Source organism: Tamandua tetradactyla, chromosome 6, assembly GCF_023851605.1.
Source record: "Tamandua tetradactyla isolate mTamTet1 chromosome 6, mTamTet1.pri, whole genome shotgun sequence".
NCBI classification, from domain to species: domain Eukaryota; kingdom Metazoa; phylum Chordata; class Mammalia; order Pilosa; family Myrmecophagidae; genus Tamandua; species Tamandua tetradactyla.
The window spans coordinates 95,458,538-95,470,172 of NC_135332.1; the positions used below are offsets into that span (position 1 = coordinate 95,458,538).

Here is an 11,635-nt window from a genome sequence, read left to right on the forward strand (position 1 = left end):
TTTATTCAAGTTGGCAAAAACACAATTCTAAATTCAGCATCAACAATAAATTTCTCTCAAAGCAAATCCACAGAGATACTGCACTGTTGTAGAAGAGAGTCTTAAATATAAATGCTTAGGTTGAATTCATTGTCTTTCAATATATTCCACTTTTTAATTAAAATGTTGCCTTACCTTTCTCTTTTTGCAGGTAACTTGTACGCCAACTTGGTTTGTCAGCTCTGTTAGAGTGACTAAATATCTTCGTCTGCTTTAGTGAGAAATCCTGTAATTCATTCTATTAAGGTAAAATATCAAAACCAGAAAGCATATCAGGTAGAACAATTGAAGTAGAAGACACCTGAGTGCATGATTAAAAAGACATTGGCACTTTAACCTATAATCTAGTTCATTGACACTCCAGAAAGAATGAACACTTTTGTATTATATATTAATGGAAAAGAGATTTTTTTTATATTTTTAAAGTAAGCCACATTCATCTTTCCTTTGTTGCTGAACTATATCTTCAATTTCATAGAAAAATTGAAGGAGAGGGACTCCCGATTATTTATTATTAATTATTATCATATGTATTATTAGTAGTATAACTTTAACTACAAAAGAAAAAGGTTAGATCAGAGTTGGTCTGTGCTATCTGCAAGAAGTCACAAAAGACATTCAAAATTTATCCTTCGGCTACTTAGGGCTCTCTCAAAAAAGTATTACTAGTCATTATTGCCAGTGCTTTAACATGCCTTCCTTTGAAACCACTTTCCCTTTGTTTACTTTGCATTCGGTCATAATACACAGAGAGCTTCGTCACCTCTATTTCGTCCCAGGGGATGAGAACAGAATCAGTTTTCAGGCCATTCGGCACTTGAGAGAAAACTCTGAAGTTCAGGGTAGTGCATTCAATATAGCAGAGGGGCTGTTAAACAATACCATGTACATCAATGCAAATTTACAATGTTTAGATTTGGCAGTGCTCACATTTAAAAAAATAAATCAAGCCACCCACCTTCCTTGCAGAAAGAGCTTTCTACTGGCCTGTATTGTACCCTTTGCAGTATATTGAGGCGCCTGGTTTCTTAACCATCGATTTCTGGATTACTTGCAGGCTTTGACCAGACATTAAGCAGATGCTTCTTCAACTCAAGTCAGCAACTGTGGTTCCTGGGGAAAAATGGGGATAAAACTCAAGTGATAGAGTAGATTACTGCCCATGATGTCAGAATTGAGAAGGAGCACAGAAGCTTGGGAATTCTTAATTTGTGTTTGATTGCCACACACACACAAAAAAGAAGCATTCTGTACCAGTGTTTTTAGCCTATTCTACTTGCACCTCAGTTCAGAAAGAGTTCTGAAGCTTTCCACCTGCTTGTCCCCCTTTGTTCGCCATACACTAACGTAAAACAAAAGATCCCGGGAAAACAGTCACACTGGTGAACAAAGCTCTTTCTAAATCCTGAAAGTAATGGCTTTGTGTCTAATACCCTATCGTGTTATGTATTTATTAGCAATACATTTTCCATTTATTTTCTCAAAGATTGCCAATAAAGACCAGGATCACATAAGGGAGTCGCTGCAAACCCTCTGAGTTCCCTAATGTCAAACTCATTAGCATCCGAATAAGCACACAGCAGCACATCATCTGCACAATTGCAATTTTTTACTACTTTTAATAGCGTTTCTCAAAGGGCTCATTTTCAACTTTCTTTAGTGGTTAGTTGGTTCTCTGGGGAAAAGAAGCTTCCTGACGCTCACAGCTTCCACTCGGCAGCCCGGCCGTTTGCTGTGGATGCACCAGCCCTCTGCCCTAACCCCATCTGCTGTCACTCCCCTCTCTAGGGAGCAGAGGCAGGCAGTGCAGCTGAGTTCTATTCGGGAAAGTGCACAGAGGGTGCCAACAAAATATAAGTTTAGAAATATGATTTGACACGAGAGGGCTCGTGAAGTCTTAGCAAACCAAAATACAAATGGGAATTAAGAACCCTTGGAAGCCTTCCCTCTTCCATCGGTGTGCCATTAATAACTCCACCCTCACAGCTTTTTGGAAGCATGTCCTGGGCAGCAACTGAAAGGAATCTTCCCTGAAATCAGTTCCCTGCACTCCCTGAAGGCACACCATTATATCAAGGAGACATTTGTCCAAATCCTTTTTTTATTCACTGCCACACTTTAATCTCTTTGGCTGATCTCAAAGCGTCCTTCGTAAAACTTAAGGACTTACTAAAATATTTGGGGAAAATAAACATTTTTGAGGATGATTAACAGAAGCCATGGCATCTTCATCAATCCACAGAACTTGCACAGAGTTAGTTCTGGCCCCTTCTACCAGGATGAATTCTTTTGCACTGAAGCTCATGTTTTTATGGACAGCAATCTTAAAAGATAAAACTATGTGACAACCAAGATGTTAGTAGCCTAATGGGTTACACAGCTCTTAAATGTGCTCTCTAATTGCTACATGGATTTACTTGTTCAATGGACTCGTCACAAAGTACTCCATTTGTCTGCTTTACTATCTGCCAATAATTAGGGGCTAGCAGTCCTTCACAGCTGCTTCATGGGTGAGCACCTGCCTCTGAAAAAGGCATTTCTTTAAATCTATGATACAATGTAATACATCTGTTGTGTTATAAAATAAGGAATATATTGGATCATGTTTTCTCAGGTGTAGTGAATGACCTAATGTGATATGATACATTTGTTGAACTATATTTCCAAGGAAAAGAACCATAGATGCAGACTTTTACTTATGGGTCAAAAGGACTCGATATATTTAAAAAGTCCTCAAAACTAAGCTAAAAGTTTTAAAAAAATGGTGAAAAGGAAAATAATGTAGTATAAAATGTATATAAAATGTAACATAATGAACATAAGCTTACCACGACCACCAATATCATTTCAGAACTTGTCTAGCAATGGAAATAGACTTGCATTTGAATCAGGATGGAAATGCAAGGAAAACCCCACAGAAGCTTGGGATGTCAACACGAGCTCAAAAAATTTGTTTTAGATTTGGTTTCTCAATGAGTAAAATGAAAACATTCCAGTGTATTTACCTTAACATTTCTATCTGCTAAGGCCTGGTCTACATAATTTTTAACAGTTTTAACCTCTTCATCATTAATGTCTTGTCTCTTCATCAACAGTTCATTAGCCGGGACAATGGAAAAGAGGTTTATCTCTACTTGGTTTGTGTTTTCAAATTGCAGTATAAGTCATCTACAGTTCTAAATTTCCAGATTTTTTTCTTATATTAACCAGCATGGTAATTTAAATTAAGGCCAAGTCTTCTTGATGTCTTAGGCTGGAAAGACAAATTCTTCAGTTTTCCATTTGCCATATTGCTCCACTAAATTTCTAATGAAAATGTAAACCTCTTATTTTGGAGTTTCTAATCAACGAGATATAGAATGGGTTTTTACATCATAGCAAGACATAATGTTTTCCGAATTTGATGCATGAGAAGTACATGAGGTTCTTACCACCTAAAAAATGACTTTCTACTCTGTTCTCCAGAGCTTAAGCAAATGAAGTGAAGTAAGTGATGTAGTGAGCTCCATTTAAGCAGTTTTAAGCAAAGAAAAATATTGTATCTCAGCCATAAGCTTTACTTCTACCATCAGTCCATAATTAGGTTCTTGATCACAGGACTATGGAAAAAAAGAGGATGGGGGGTGTCATCAAAACCCTAATACTCTGAGGGTAAAGAACTCTGGGTATAAATGGGTCACTAGTATTACTGATTTTAGGGAGGCCCTTTCAGAGTTTAAATCATTACATATTCAACAAAACTGGTTCTCTGATATTAGCAATCAAATTGCTGTCTGTGATCCTTTTTAATATTTTAGGATTCCCCGGAGAAATCACCCCACTTCAAACAACAACAACAAAAAAGCTTGCTAATCAATATATTTTGCTGTTGTGAAAGAAGAATGAAATTAGATTTGTCCAAAAAATGTACAAATTTTCCATCGACAGAGTCACTTGACTTTACTAGTTTTCCCATTTCTTAAAATCAGCACTCTATGGAATATGTCAAAGAATTTTAAGTACAAGGAGCTCTATAGCAACTCTGATCTCTTCCTCCAAAATGCAATTTTCACTTTGCAGATGCTAGAGTCAGACAGAGCATCCCGGATTCCACTGTGATAGATGAAGAGTAATTGTGCTTGTATTACTGTGCATTGTAGGACACTTATCTATTCTTCCAGTACCTGTAAAAATATAACAGGGACCTCTCCTCCCTAAACTCTGAAGCAATTCTAGTAACTTGACCAAGATCCATATTTCTGCCTGTGAAAGGATTTAACTTTCACCTGATTTAAGAAACAAAATAGCCCTCAAAGATACTTAAAGCCTTGCCATTATTACCATAACTGCATTTAGATGCCATTCATGACTGATAATTCCAACACCTTGTGGGAAAAAAAAGTTGCATGCTGTAAACATTATAAACATATTCAAATAAGCTTAACACAATCTGCCATGCTTATTTCTGCCTAGATCACGGACCAGCAAAATGGTTAATGCAAATGGATTTATAATTTGCTTTGGGGGGCCAGTTTCTTCTCCTTATTTATTAGCCCAGCTGATGGGGCAGATTTGATGAGGCACTTCTGGAATAATTGAGTCATCACACAAAGAAGGCTGCTAGCATTCAGAGTGGTTTTATCAGCAGCAAGCAGGCCTGATTACTGACAATTACACTCTGATCCGGTGATGGAGGAGAAAGAGCCAACGAGTGGGAAATGTCCGTGTTTCTATCCAGGAATAATTTCTACATTCATTTTACATGCTAAGTGTTTCCTATCTCTGCATAATAAACTGTAAACAGGAATAGATGGCACAATGTCCCTTAATTTTTCCTGGTAATGAAGACACAAATGTACAGTGAGTGCTGATAAATATAGATGAAACATAAGCTATTCTCTGAGTCGGTATTGTTACCTTAAAAACAAATGCATTTTTGTGGTAAAAGCATAATCATAGCTAATGCAAAAAAATGACAGAAGATTGAAACTGTCCTTGTAACTACATAGAAACTTTGTAAAAGTCTTGTTAATCACAGCTGCTTTAAAGGCTCACACACTCAAGGTGAGACACTGGAAGCCCCATCATTTTGTTCCTGCACAGCCCACTGAGAAGAACTCTCCTGGTTAGATACGGCAAAGGGAGTGACCTTCATGAATGCATCTCAACTCTCAAGGAGAGGACAGCTTTGCTGTGATGGATTTCCATTTCCCTTCCATCCGGCCTTTAAGCAAAAATATTGGCTGTGAATAATAAAGTCAGACCTAAGATGGCATGATCCGTTGCATATAGCAACACATGGCTGCCCTTAGCGTGGCGTTTTTAATAACTTGTTTAGGACTTGGTTTCTTAACAAGATGCTGTGAGCAAAGGTGCCTCTCATGGAGATATCTTACTCATCCAGCTTTGCCTCTGACTCAGAGACTAGTTTGAAATGCCCAGAGAAAGGGGATTTTCAGACTTCTCAATGCGCCACTATAGATGTTGGTTGAAAAACTTTGTCTTGTGATAGCAAGAGTTTCCTCTTTTAAAGTCACTCAGGTGGCAAGCCTCGCATAATAAACCTGCCTGGGTCTGTTTGCTTAATCTTTTCTCTAAAGCTCCTTCCTGGCTTCCAAAGAAATAAAAGTTATCCTCTGTTCTCTTTTGGTAACTATGGAAACTCTGTTTTATTAAACTAACCACTTAACTTCAAGGCTTGTGTTGCAACTAAATGTGCTATTTTGAGTAAATCTATACTAAACAACCATATAATGTCAAAACATTTTTAACAAAGTTCAAAGGGCACTTGTTGATTCAAAAATGAGTTTTTTAATTATGCAAAGGGAATTTTCTTTAGCTAAGCTATTTTATTAAATAGGTTGTTATACAATATGCTTTAAAAACTTAGATATTTTCCATTTTCCTTATCCATTTGTAAAAGGGTCTTTAGAATATTTTTTGCAAGAAATCTGCTGTTTCACAAAGGCAACTCTTTTTTTTCATTAAAATTGCCAGCAAATTCTGTAAATTTGAATTAAGATAAATGAACGTAATCATTTGCCTTCATTATCTGACTATAAAATGGGAAATGAAAGAGTCTACCAAAACTTACAAAGAAAACATCATGCTCAGTTGTTGAAGCCAGTGGGCACTGGGCTTTTGTAGAATGATGCATGGATTTGATTCTGACCACAGTGTTTAATTTAATATTCTTTTGATACAATAATCTTTCTTCTAAAAATGTACTTATTATTGGTTCAATACACATTTAGCATCAATCTATGTATTGCTCTGTACTAGACAGTGGATGTAAAAAGAAAAATAAAACACAACTCTTGGCCTCTAGAGTGCAAACCAGCAAATCAAGAATTCCAGTATGATGTGGAATTTATTATAACAGACAGAAACAGAAAGGAAGCACAATCATAGACCAGACTGAAAAGCTTCTAGAAAATGATTTCTGAAGAATTCATCCCTAGAGAGATTCAGAGACTATTGACTAAAATAAATACATTTTCCCAAAGACTAATTGAAAGGACAAAAAACAGTTGAAATTGTGCTTGGCTTGGTTAAACAATGCATTAAAGCCATATTTTTAGATAGTTACCAGAGGGTCTAATGGAGACGAGATGGTCAAAGTCAATGGCTACAATGAAATGTTTTGAATTTGCTAATGCCATTTGTAACTTGCAAAGGAATTTTTCCCTTCAATGTCAGAGCTGTAAAGTCTGTCTGTGGAAACACGATTTGTTATCCACAGTTTGGTTCAACTGACACCTTCTCACAGAGTTCTGTACTATACAGTGTCTTTTTTTTTTTTTACATGGGCAGGCACCAGGAAACGAACCTGGGTCCTTGGGCATGAGCCACCGTGGCCTGCCCCATACTATGTCTTGATGCACCTTCCTCTTGATTCTTACTACATTTTACCTGCTATTACACTAATTCATGCCCATTTTATCTTCCCCGGACCAGTGCGAGCTCATGAAAGAGAGGGACAGTGTCTTGTTGACCTTCCATATGTAATAGAATGTTACAGGCAAACTCAGTATTAGAGACATTATTTAATTGAATTTAAGTGAGCCAAAGTGTAATACTTTCAGAAGCGGGAGTTAATATTTTATTAGCTAGATTACAATACACAACATCTGAAATGCAAAGAGTAAGAATGAAGTATAGTAGATTTTATGGTCGAATTTCCTCCAACATCTACTTTTATTTCACTTTTATAAAAATTACATTTAACTGTATTTTTTTTCTTTACAATTCCCTTGGGTAGGAATAAAATCCAAAGGTAAGATAAAAATACAGCTGGTCTGATTTTTCAAATTTGTAAATGAAGCTATCTAGGAGAGCATCCAACATTTAAACTTTCTGCAGTTTCTACTTTGTAAACTGCACTTTTCTGGCTCACAAATTGTCAGATTATCCCAACTAGTGTGTACCTGCCTTTTATTTTAAGAACATATATTCATATCTTCCAAATGGGCAACTTTTCTGTTCGAGAGAAAATGGCACTAACCCTGAGGGACAGACAAAAACAATCTATTATTTTATCAAAATGGTAAAATCCCACTGCATCTTCCAAATAAGTATAGTTTGCCTTTGCTGAACTCTATTTATTAAGGGATAGACATTCTTTTAAATTGGTAAATGCACTTGCTTATTCAGGGATCATGACAGGCCTATGGGGAAGGAATTGTTAATTTTATATGTGATGAAGTCATAGTGAAATGAGCTCACCACCTCACCAACTGTGCACGCGGGTAGCAAGAGTTGTCTTTTATGAAAAGCTGTCTGCTTTTAACCACTAAGCTTGGCACACTTTGGACTGGTCAGATTGCTTTCTTCCCTCTACGTTAGGGATCGTCCATGCCACTGACATCCCATTCAGCTCACTTGTGCTCAGTTAAAATAGATTTACTAAAGTTTCCAATAAACCACATACTCATTGGTACCACAGACGATAGAGGCACTGGGTTTGCAAAAAAAAAAATAAAGGAATTTGGTGGTAGCAGAAGGGGCAAAAGGAGAAGACAGAGATTTCTGAGTTGACGATAACCATCCTTAGTTACCATAGAATGTCTATTCCATCCCCGCAGACAGAAGACTCATCAGGCTTGACTTCTCAAGATATTTTTATCCTTTTCATTCAAACGTGGAAACCCTTCATAGGATTAATATCGACAGCCGTAAAATATGTCTTATCTATTAGTTGGCTTATTCTCTGTATTCGTTTTTCTATTTCTGCTGTAATGGATTAATACAAATAGTGGTTTGAAAGAATACCAATTTGTTATCTTATAGCTCTGGAGGTGGATGTCTGATCCGGTCTCTCCAAGGTAAAAATCTGGGCTGTAGCATTCCTTTCAGGAGGCTCTAGGGAAAACTCCGTTTCCTGCTCTTTCAGGCTGCTGACCAAATGAGTTCCTTACTGTTTTAGGACTGAGGTCCTGGTTTTGTTGGATGTTAGCTGAGGGCCATTCCCAGCTACTAGAGGTCCCTTCCCTACATTGTCAAAGCCGCGAACAGCTGACTGACCTTCTCACATCTCATCTCTCTGACTCGCCTGCTAGGAGCCTTTCTCTCAAGGATGCATTTGACTAGTGGGGCCAAGCAATATTTCTGATCATCTCACCGTCTTAAGCTCTTTAATTTAATCACATCCCCTTTGTCATGTGAGTAACATGTTCAGAGGTTTCAGAGATCAGGATGTGGACGTATTTGGAGACCACTGTACTGCCCGCCACCTTCTCTAGCTTGATCTGTGAACTCTGCCTGTTTTCAAGGAATCATGCTTCTCATATGAGCCATGGTTCATAAATGAAGACGGGCCAGTGTACAAACTCCTGTGTTACCATGAAGATGCCAATGGAACAAATTAAAACATGTCCAATCATCTCTTAAAACCAGGTTCCTTAATTCCTCAGGTTGTTGGAAGACATTGAAAAGTTAAGGATTACTTCCATTTGGGGGAATAGTTTATTTTTTAAATAGCCCTCACTTACCTTTCCTAATATCTATTGGATTTGGACTGGAGAGTTTCCGTTGCTACTGATGAGACGTATGTTCACAGGAAGAAATGGAGAGGAAAACAAAAGAAAAGTTAATTAAATGGTAATTATCTACAGCATATTGACTATAAAACAATCCTTTCAAGTACTTTACATATTGACTATTAGAAGATGGGCTTGGGGGTACTACCCAGTCTTCAATAGTCAAACACAATATTCATTCGAAAGAACGCGCCAACAACCAACAAAACAGGTGTGTTCTGTTATCAGAAGAGGCATTTTAGATTTGAGCCCTTTGGTACAGAAGCGCATTTGCGAACCTTTTCTAGGGACGCACCTGAGTGCGAAAGTGAATTATCAATGACAGTCTTTAAAAAAAAACAAGAAAAAGAATCAGTGGTTTAACACTAATTTCTAATCAGATCCTACAGAAAGGAGCAGCCCGCACGGCAGCTGTACTTTTCCCAGGGTTAATTACCTTTCACTGCTCCTTCCTAATGAGTCAGCTGTTCCTGTCCTCGGCTGCACTGGTTCAATCTGGAGCTTTAGCTGTGGACAAACACAGTCCTGACAGTCCTATTTACATACGGTGGAGGGGGAGGGGGTTGCGCAAAGACTTCAAAACCGTAAAAAAAATAATCCTTTAGTTTTCACTCATCTCCATGCTAAAAAGTATATTTACAAATAAGGTTTTACTTGGTCAACCATTGTTTTTCTTCTAGGTCACCAGGCTTGCCACCAGTGGATTCAGCAGTCGGGAAGCTTTGGAAAGAGGCAGATTCATCCCCACCACAGAAAGCTTTGTTTTACTGATTCCTTAGCACCACTGCACTCACTCTACTGGGATGGGAGGTAGCCTCAAAAGTTCCCAACTCTAAACTCACTGCTAAAAAGACTTTCTTAAAAAAAAAATCCATATTACAGAAAGTGAAATTCAAAAATAGAAAATTTATATAGATAAAAAAAGATGCAAAACATAGCCTTATTGTATGTAAAAAGTAAATTGGACAGGGTGGTGTGATGGTGGCTCAGTGGCAAAATTCTTGCCTGCCATGCCGGAGACCCAGGTTTGATTCCCGGAGACTGCCCATACAAAAAAAAAGAAAGAAAGAAGTAAATTGGACAAATGAGACTTCCAAAAAACTTAGACCTGGAAAGAGCCGTGCTTTCATCTAATATATATAATCAGTGAGTGGTTTTTTATATATATATATATATATATATATATATATATATGCCATTATTAAATGTTAAGCTCACCAATTATACATCCAAGATTTACACAATATTTAAACTTTCCAAAAGCAAGTAAAACATGGGAATGAACTCATTAAAAATTTTATCATATATTTATATATATAAGGTGGAAGATGACTCTCCGAACAGTGACTTTATATAGAGAGACATATATATAGGTCCTGCTCTCATCTCATAACGTTGGCACAGAGTGTCCTCTATGCATTTCTGAACATTGCAGCAAAGACACTTACATATCTCTTCCCCTCTTTTCATTGAAGAGGTAGTTGAGAAGTATACAAAGCAGAAGCCTCCACTGAGCTCCATTTTGAAAACTGCCAAACGCTTCTGAATAGTTACGCTTGCCTTGGGAAGATTGCTGCTCCAACCGTAGCTCAGTGGCTCTCAGATTCTAATGTGCATCAGCCTCACCTGGGTAGGTTGTGCAACTGCAGGTTCCAATTCCTACATTTGGCAGTGGGTTAACCTGAGCATGTGCATTCCCAATAAGGACCCAGGTGATCCTGCAGACGCAAGGGCCACATTTTGAATAGTAAAGCCACGAAGCAGTGGTTCTCAAACTGAGTCTGTGTGAGAGCCACTGGGAGGGCGTGTAGTATCTATGAAGTTGTCTGGTATGGATCTGAGAATTTTCATTTCTGACAAGTTCTCAGACATTGGTTCAGGGCCCACACTATGAGAAGCACAGCCCCAGATAGCCACTATTATAGGACCCCAATCCCCAAAGGCTAAATATTCTTTATACACACTGAACAGAAGCAAAAGAGTAAGACTAAACTTCCACTTTATCCTAGAACTATTTATCCGCTCCAGTATTAAAACTGTGATAGAAAGGAACACATAATAAGTGAATGTTCTGGCCCATTGCTGAAGCACATCCTGAGAACCACTTTATAGCTCATTGAACTTGATCTTCCCTCCAGATGAAACCATTCATGTCAAGAAAGAAACAGCAATTATGTACTTCTTCATTACAGGTGCCGTTATTAAATGTAAGCTCACCAATTACAAATCCAAGGCTTTATACAATATTTAAACTTGCCAAAAGCAGGTAAAACATGGGAATGAACGCATTAAAAATTATATCATAAAAAACAGATTTAAATGTCAAGCAATGATGCGAATTTCCTTGAGACATTAAGTATTTTACCAGCCCTAGTAAATTCTGATTTACTTTCAAAATGGTACAATGTGTTTCCCATGTACATTCATATGTGAAGTATTCTCTTTTGATTGTTGCTATTTTGTAGAATACAATCTCCTGGAAACTTCTTGGAGGACAAAAACACCTTTTATTTTACTACTAAAACATATTTGTGTTGGCGGGCCGCGGTGGCTCAGCGGGCAAAGTGCTTGCCTGCTAC

The 11,635-nt window shown here is 37.7% G+C and overlaps 1 protein-coding gene across 1 annotated transcript in view; it reads right to left on the reverse strand.

The window, feature by feature from the left end:
- The window catches only part of ST18 (ST18 C2H2C-type zinc finger transcription factor), a 109,737-nt gene extending 100,655 nt beyond the window's left edge, over positions 1–9,082 (reverse strand). The window contains exons 1-3 of the mRNA XM_077163194.1: positions 9,009–9,082; positions 998–1,152; positions 175–277 (exon numbers count right to left, since the gene is read on the reverse strand). The gene's annotated coding sequence lies outside the window, so the exon portion shown is untranslated. The remainder of the gene's footprint in view (positions 1–174; positions 278–997; positions 1,153–9,008) is intronic.
- Between the last annotated feature and the right edge of the window lie 2,553 nt (positions 9,083–11,635).